The sequence below is a fragment of the Tasmannia lanceolata genome, unplaced genomic scaffold (assembly GCF_043159265.1).
Source record: "Tasmannia lanceolata isolate RefF3 unplaced genomic scaffold, GAP_Taslan_0.1 ptg000037l, whole genome shotgun sequence".
Classification (NCBI taxonomy): domain Eukaryota; kingdom Viridiplantae; phylum Streptophyta; class Magnoliopsida; order Canellales; family Winteraceae; genus Tasmannia; species Tasmannia lanceolata.
Window position 1 is genome coordinate 38827501 of NW_027518714.1, and position 7500 is coordinate 38835000.

The window sequence follows — 7500 nt, forward strand, 5'->3', positions numbered from 1 at the left end:
TCGCGTCTTCAGAAGTCGTCGCTAACAGCACCTTTGGTTGCCACTGGTGGTTAGGCTGGTTGGTTGCGCAAACCCTATAGGAGGGTGGCATGCTGGTGGGCGTTTTTGCCCGGATAGGCACTAGAATATGCAGATTTTGGGCGTTTTTGCCTGGATAGGCTAAGGAATGGGCATGCTTTGGGCGTTTTTGCCCGGATAGGCACCGGAATGCTTGGCCTTGGCTTGTCCTAGCAGGGCATTGCTGGGTTGGGCTCCCTTGGCCTTTTGGGCGCCTTGGACGATGTCTTGCGAAGACCATGGGCACAAGGCCATGGCATATGGTGAGGAAAGGACCACGGTTGCCAAGGTTAGGCACCGGAATGCTTGGCCTTGGCTTGCCCTAGCAGGGCATTGCTGGGTTGGGCTCCCTTGGCCTTTTGGGCGCCTTGGACGATGTCTTGCGAAGACCATGGGCACAAGGCCATGGCATATGGTGAGGAAAGGACCACGGTTGCCAAGGTTAGGCACCGGAATGCTTGGCCTTGGCTTGCCAAAGCAGGGCATTGCTGGGTTGGGCTCCCTTGGCCTTTTGGGCGCCTTGGACGATGTCTTGCGAAGACCATGGGCACAAGGCCATGGCATATGGTGAGGAAAGGACCACGGTTGCCAAGGTTAGGCACCGGAATGCTTGGCCTTGGCTTGCCCTAGCAGGGCATTGCTGGGTTGGGCTCCCTTGGCCTTTTGGGCGCCTTGGACGATGTCTTGCGAAGACCATGGGCACAAGGCCATGGCATATGGTGAGGAAAGGACCACGGTTGCCAAGGTTAGGCACCGGAATGCTTGGCCTTGGCTTGCCAAAGCAGGGCATTGCTGGGTTGGGCTCCCTTGGCCTTTTGGGCGCCTCTGACGATGTCTTGCGAAGACCATGGGCACAAGGCCATGGCATATGGTGAGGAAAGGACCACGGTTGCCAAGGTTAGGCACCGGAATGCTTGGCCTTGGCTTGCCAAAGCAGGGCATTGCTGGGTTGGGCTCCCTTGGCCTTTTGGGCGCCTCTGACGATGTCTTGCGAAGACCATGGGCACAAGGCCATGGCATATGGTGAGGAAAGGACCACGGTTGCCAAGGTTAGGCACCGGAATGCTTGGCCTTGGCTTGCCAAAGCAGGGCATTGCTGGGTTGGGCTCCCTTGGCCTTTTGGGCGCCTCTGACGATGTCTTGCGAAGACCATGGGCACAAGGCCATGGCATATGGTGAGGAAAGGACCACGGTTGCCAAGGTTAGGCACCGGAATGCTTGGCCTTGGCTTGCCAAAGCAGGGCATTGCTTGGTTGGGCTCCCTTGGCCTTCCGGGCGCCTTGGACGCTGTCTTGGGAAGACCATGGGCACAAGGCCATGGCATATGGTGAGGAATGGACCACGGTTGCCAAGGCTAGGCATATAGAGACGAATCGCATTTTTGCCCGGATAGGCACCGGAATGCTTGGCCTTGGCTTGCCATAGCAGGGCATCGCTGGGTTGGGCTCCCTTGGCCTTCCGGGCGCCTTGGACGCTGTCTTGGGAAGACCATGGGCACAAGGCCATGGCATATAGTGAGGAATGGACCACGGTTGCCAAGGCTAGGCATATAGAGAGGAATGGACCACGGTTGCCAAGGTTGCGCAAGTTTTGGGCATTTTTTGCCCGGATATGCCCAAGTATGCCCCGATAGGCCCGTTACGCCCCGGTATGAACGCGTATGCCCGGATAGACTCGGTATGCCTTGGGATACATGCGTATGCCCCGATAGGCTTGGTACGCCCCGATATGCGCACGTGTGCCCCAGTAGGGCTCGGTATGCCCCGATATGTACGCGTGTGCCCCGATAGGCCTGGTATGCCCCGATATGCACACGTGTGCCCCAATAGGGGTCGGTATGCCCCGGTAGGTACGCGTGTGCCCCGTAATGCACGTTTCGCTGATCTCCCCGCATGTCCCGCCCCTATATGTAATACTTACTTACTTACTTACTTTCTTTCTTGCTTGCTTGCTTGCTTGCAATGGTTGGGAGTGCCCGGCATGCCCCGCTGCAGAGACCAAGGGCGCAATGACTTGGCACCGCGGATGCCGGGACTCCGGCACTTCCCGTGGCACTGATGGTTGGTTCCAAAGACAAAAGGCCGTGCAAGGCCACCGCACCGCGGATGATTTTGCTCGTGCTGGCGCCTTTGTGTGGCCAAAGAACATGCGCGAATGCTCGTGTCGGAAAGGTTGGTGTCCTGGCCCCGTCGGGTGTCACGAATGCTCGGTTGCGAAGACCATGGGACCAAAGCCATGGCACGTCGGATGATGGCTCCAGCTGGCGCCCCGGCACTTTCTGTGGCATTGATGCTCGGTTTCAAAGACAAACGTGCGCAGGGCCAGGGGACCGCGGATGACTGCTCGTGCTGGCCCCGTTGGGCGGCATTGATGGTCGGTTGCAAAGAAAATGCGCGATTGCTCGTGTCGGGGACTGGCAAGCCAAGGCCAAGCGAGCCATGGCAACGCGGATGATGGCTCCAGCTGGCGCCCCGGCACTTTCTGTGGCATTGATGCTCGGTTTCAAAGACAAACGTGCGCAGGGCCAGGGGACCGCGGATGACTGCTCGTGCTGGCCCCGTTGGGCGGCATTGATGGTCGGTTGCAAAGAAAATGCGCGATTGCTCGTGTCGGGGCCTGGCAAGCCAAGGCCAAGCGAGCCATGGCAACGCGGATGATGGCTCCAGCTGGCGCCCCGGCACTTTCTGTGGCATTGATGCTCGGTTTCAAAGACAAACGTGCGCAGGGCCAGGGGACAGCGGATGACTGCTCGTGCTGGCCCCGTTGGGCGGCATTGATGGTGTGTTGCAGAGAGCATGTGCGATTGCAAGTGTCGGCCGGGTTTGGGTTCCCTTGGGCTTTCGGGCGCCTTGGACGCTGTCTTGCGAAGACCATGGGCACAAGGCCCCGTCCTGGCCCCTTGTTCGATTCGCTCTCGTCTTGCGCTTGCTTCCAAGGTCCTCCATGACCTTCCCCATGGCCTTGCTAGATCCCCCCCATGACGCATGACCTCTGTCCGTTGATTGGTTTTGAGTGCACACCATGCCCGGCTTGGCACCGTGTTGTCGCGTGAGTGGCATTTGGATCGTGCATGGTGGTGGGCTACCCGCCAATGCGCACAAGCCTTGCACACTAGCCTTGCGCACGAGCCTTGCACAAAAGCCTTGGACACAAGCCTTGCGCACAAGCCATGCACACAAGCCTTGCACACAAGCCATGCATACAAGCCTTGCTCACAAGCCTTGGGCACTGGCCCATCGCACCAGCCTTGCACACAAGCCTTGCGAACTAGCCTTGGGCACGAGCCTTGCGCACTAGCCTTGGGCACTAGCCTTGCACACAACCCTTGGGCACTAGCCTTGCGCACCAGCCTTGCCCACAAGCCTTGCACAGCAGCCTTGCACACTAGCCTTGCATACAAGCCTTGCACACTAGCCTTGCACCCAGGCCTTGCTCACTAGCCTTGGGCACTAGCCTTGCGCACTAGCCTTGGGCACTAGCCTTGCCCACAGACCTTGGGCACGCAGGCCTTGCACGCTAGGCATGCTTGGGCAAGCAGCTCCCGCAACAAGTCGGCGGCTGTAGGCATGGTTGGGCGCAGATCCCGCATCGTCTCGTCGCGTCTGGGCGCAAACCCGTCGCGTCTCGTTGCGTCTTCAGAAGTCGTCGCTAACAGCACCTTTGGTTGCCACTGGTGGTTAGGCGGGTTGGTTGCGCAAACCCTATAGGAGGGTGGCATGCTGCGGGGCGCTGGAATGCGCAGGTTTAGGGCGTTTTTGCCCGGATAGGCACTGGAATGTGCTGGTTTTGGGCGTTTTTGCCTGGACAGGCTAAGGAATGGGCATGCTTTGGGCGTTTTTGCCCGGATAGGCACTGGAATGGGCTGGTTTTGGGCGTTTTTGCCTGGATAGGCTAAGGAATGGGGCATGCTTTGGGCGTTTTTGCCCGCGTAGGCACTGGAATGCCTGGCCTTGGCTGGGCATTGCTGGGTTGGGCTCCCTTGGCCTTTCAGGCGCCTTGGATGCTGTCTTGTGAAGACCATGGGCACAAGGCCATGGCATATAGTGAGGAATGGACCACGGTTGCCAGGGCTAGGCATATAGAGAGGAATGGACCACGGTTGCCAAGGTTGCGCAAGTTTTGGGCATTTTTTGCCCGGATATGCCCAAGTATGCCCCGATAGGCCTGTTACGCCCCGGTATGAACGCGTATGCCCGGATAGACTCGGTATGCCTTGGGATACATGCGTATGCCCCGATAGGCTTGGTACGCCCCGATATGCGCACGTGTGCCCCAGTAGGGCTCGGTATGCCCCGGTATGTACGCGTGTGCCCTGATAGGCCCGGTATGCCCCGATATGCACACGTGTGCCCCAATAGGGGTCGGTATGCCCCGGTAGGTACGCGTGTGCCCCGTAGTGCACGTTTCGTACATCTCCCCGCATGTCCCGCCCCTATATGTAATACTTACTTACTTACTTACTTACTTTCTTTCTTGCTTGCTTGCTTGCTTGCAATGGTTGGGAGTGCCCGGCATGCCCCGCTGCAGAGACCAAGCGCGCAATGACTTGGCTCCGCGGATGCCGGGACTTCGGCACTTCCCTTGGCACTGATGGTTGGTTCCAAAGACAAAAGGCCGTGCAAGGCCACCGCACCGCTGATGGTTTTGCTCGTGCTGGCGCCGTTGTGTGGCCAAAGAACATGCGCGAATGCTCGTGTCGGAAGGGTTGGTGTCCTGGCCCCGTCGGGTGTCACGAATGCTCGGTTGCGAAGACCATGGGGCCAAAGCCATGGCACGTCGGATGATGGCTCCAGCTGGCGCCCCGGCACTTTCTGTGGCATTTTTTGCCCGGATATGCCCAAGTATGCCCCGATAGGCCCGTTACGCCCCGGTATGAACGCGTATGCCCGGATAGACTCGGTATGCCTTGGGATACATGCGTATGCCCCGATAGGCTTGGTACGCCCCGATATGCGCACGTGTGCCCCAGTAGGGCTCGATATGCCCCGGTATGTACGCGTGTGCCCTGATAGGCCCGGTATGCCCCGATATGCACACGTGTGCCCCAATAGGGGTCGGTATGCCCCGGTAGGTACGCGTGTGCCCCGTAGTGCACGTTTCGCAGATCTCCCCGCATGTCCCGCCCCTATATGTAATACTTACTTACTTACTTACTTTCTTTCTTGCTTGCTTGCTTGCTTGCAATGGTTGGGAGTGCCCGGCATGCCCCGCTGCAGAGACCAAGGGCGCAATGACTTGGCACCGCGGATGCCGGGACTCCGGCACTTCCCGTGGCACTGATGGTTGGCTCCAAAGACAAAAGGCCGTGCAAGGCCACCGCACCGCTGATGATTTTGCTCGTGCTGGCGCCGTTGTGTGGCCAAAGAACATGCGCGAATGCTCGTGTCGGAAGGGTTGGTGTCCTGGCCCCGTCGGGTGTCACGAATGCTCGGTTGCGAAGACCATGGGACCAAAGCCATGGCACGTCGGATGATGGCTCCAGCTGGCGCCCCGGCACTTTCTGTGGCATTGATGCTCGGTTTCAAAGACAAACGTGCGCAGGGCCAGGGGACCGCGGATGACTGCTCGTGCTGGCCTCGTTGGGCGGCATTGATGGTCGGTTGCAAAGAAAATGCGCGATTGCTCGTGTCGGGGACTGGCAAGCCAAGGCCAAGCGAGCCATGGCAACGCGGATGATGGCTCCAGCTGGCGCCCCGGCACTTTCTGTGGCATTGATGCTCGGTTTCAAAGACAAACGTGCGCAGGGCCAGGGGACCGCGGATGACTGCTCGTGCTGGCCCCGTTGGGCGGCATTGATGGTGTGTTGCAGAGAGCATGTGCGATTGCAAGTGTCGGCCGGGTTTGGGTTCCCTTGGGCTTTCGGGCGCCTTGGACGCAGTCTTGCGAAGACCATGGGCACAAGGCCCCGTCCTGGCCCCTTGTTCGATTCGCTCTCGTCTTGCGCTTGCTTCCAAGGTCCTCCATGACCTTCCCCATGGCCTTGCTAGATCCCCCCCATGACGCATGACCTCTGTCCGTTGATTGGTTTTGAGTGCACACCATGCCCGGCTTGGCACCGTGTTGTCGCTTGAGTGGCATTTGGATCGTGCATGGTGGTGGGCTACCTGCCAATGCGCACAAGCCTTGCACACTAGGCTTGCGCACGAGCCTTGCACAAAAGCCTTGGACACAAGCCTTGCGCACAAGCCATGCACACAAGCCTTGCACACAAGCCATGCATACAAGCCTTGCTCACAAGCCTTGGACACAAGCCATGCATACAAGCCTTGCTCACAAGCCTTGGGCACTGGCCCATCGCACTAGCCTTGCACACAAGCCTTGCGCACTAGCCTTGGGCACGAGCCTTGCGCACTAGCCTTGGGCACTAGCCTTGCACACAACCCTTGGGCACTAGCCTTGCGCACCAGCCTTGCCCACAAGCCTTGCACAGCAGCCTTGCACACTAGCCTTGCATACAAGCCTTGCACACTAGCCTTGCACACAGGCCTTGCTCACTAGCCTTGCGCACTAGCCTTGGGCACTATCCTTGCACACAGACCTTGGGCACTAGCCTTGCGCACTAGCCTTGCCCACGAGCCTTGCACACTAGCCTTGCACGCAGGCCTCGCAAGCTAGGCATGCTTGGGCGAGCAGCTCCCGCAGCAAGTCGGCGGGTGTAGGCATGGTTGGGCGCAGATCCCGCATCGTCTCGTCGCGTCTGGGCGCAAACCCGTCGCGTCTCGTTGCGTCTTCAGAAGTCGTCGCTAACAGCACCTTTGGTTGCCACTGGTGGTTAGGCGGGTTGGTTGCGCAAACCCTATAGGAGGGTGGCATGCTGCGGGGCGCTGGAATGCGCAGGTTTAGGGCGTTTTTGCCCGGATAGGCACCGGAATGTGCTGGTTTTGGGCGTTTTTGCCTGGACAGGCTAAGGAATGGGCATGCTTTGGGCGTTTTTGCCCGGATAGGCACTGGAATGGGCTGGTTTTGGGCGTTTTTGCCTGGATAGGCTAAGGAATGGGGCATGCCTTGGGCGTTTTTGCCCGGGTAGGCACTGGAATGCCTGGCCTTGGCTGGGCATTGCTGGGTTGGGCTCCCTTGGCCTTTCAGGCGCCTTGGATGCTGTCTTGTGAAGACCATGGGCACAAGGCCATGGCATATAGTGGGGAATGGACCATGGTTGCCAGGGTTAGGCAATATAGAGGGCGGTGGGCGAGTAGGCCATGGCGTCACTTGTTTGCCCGTGTTTGCTCCCTGTGTGCGTTGTTTGGTTTTGGGAGCACACCTACCTTGCTAGGCTCGGCGGCTTACCCCTGCCCTTGTGGGTACTGGGTTGCACGTCTGTTTGCAACCCTATGGCTTGGTTGCTGCTGGCTTGGTTGGGTAGTTTGCCTCCGCCAATGCGCACAAGGGTTCCTTTTCTTCGTACCTGTGAGCTTACCTCCCTTGTTCGATTTGCTTTTCTAT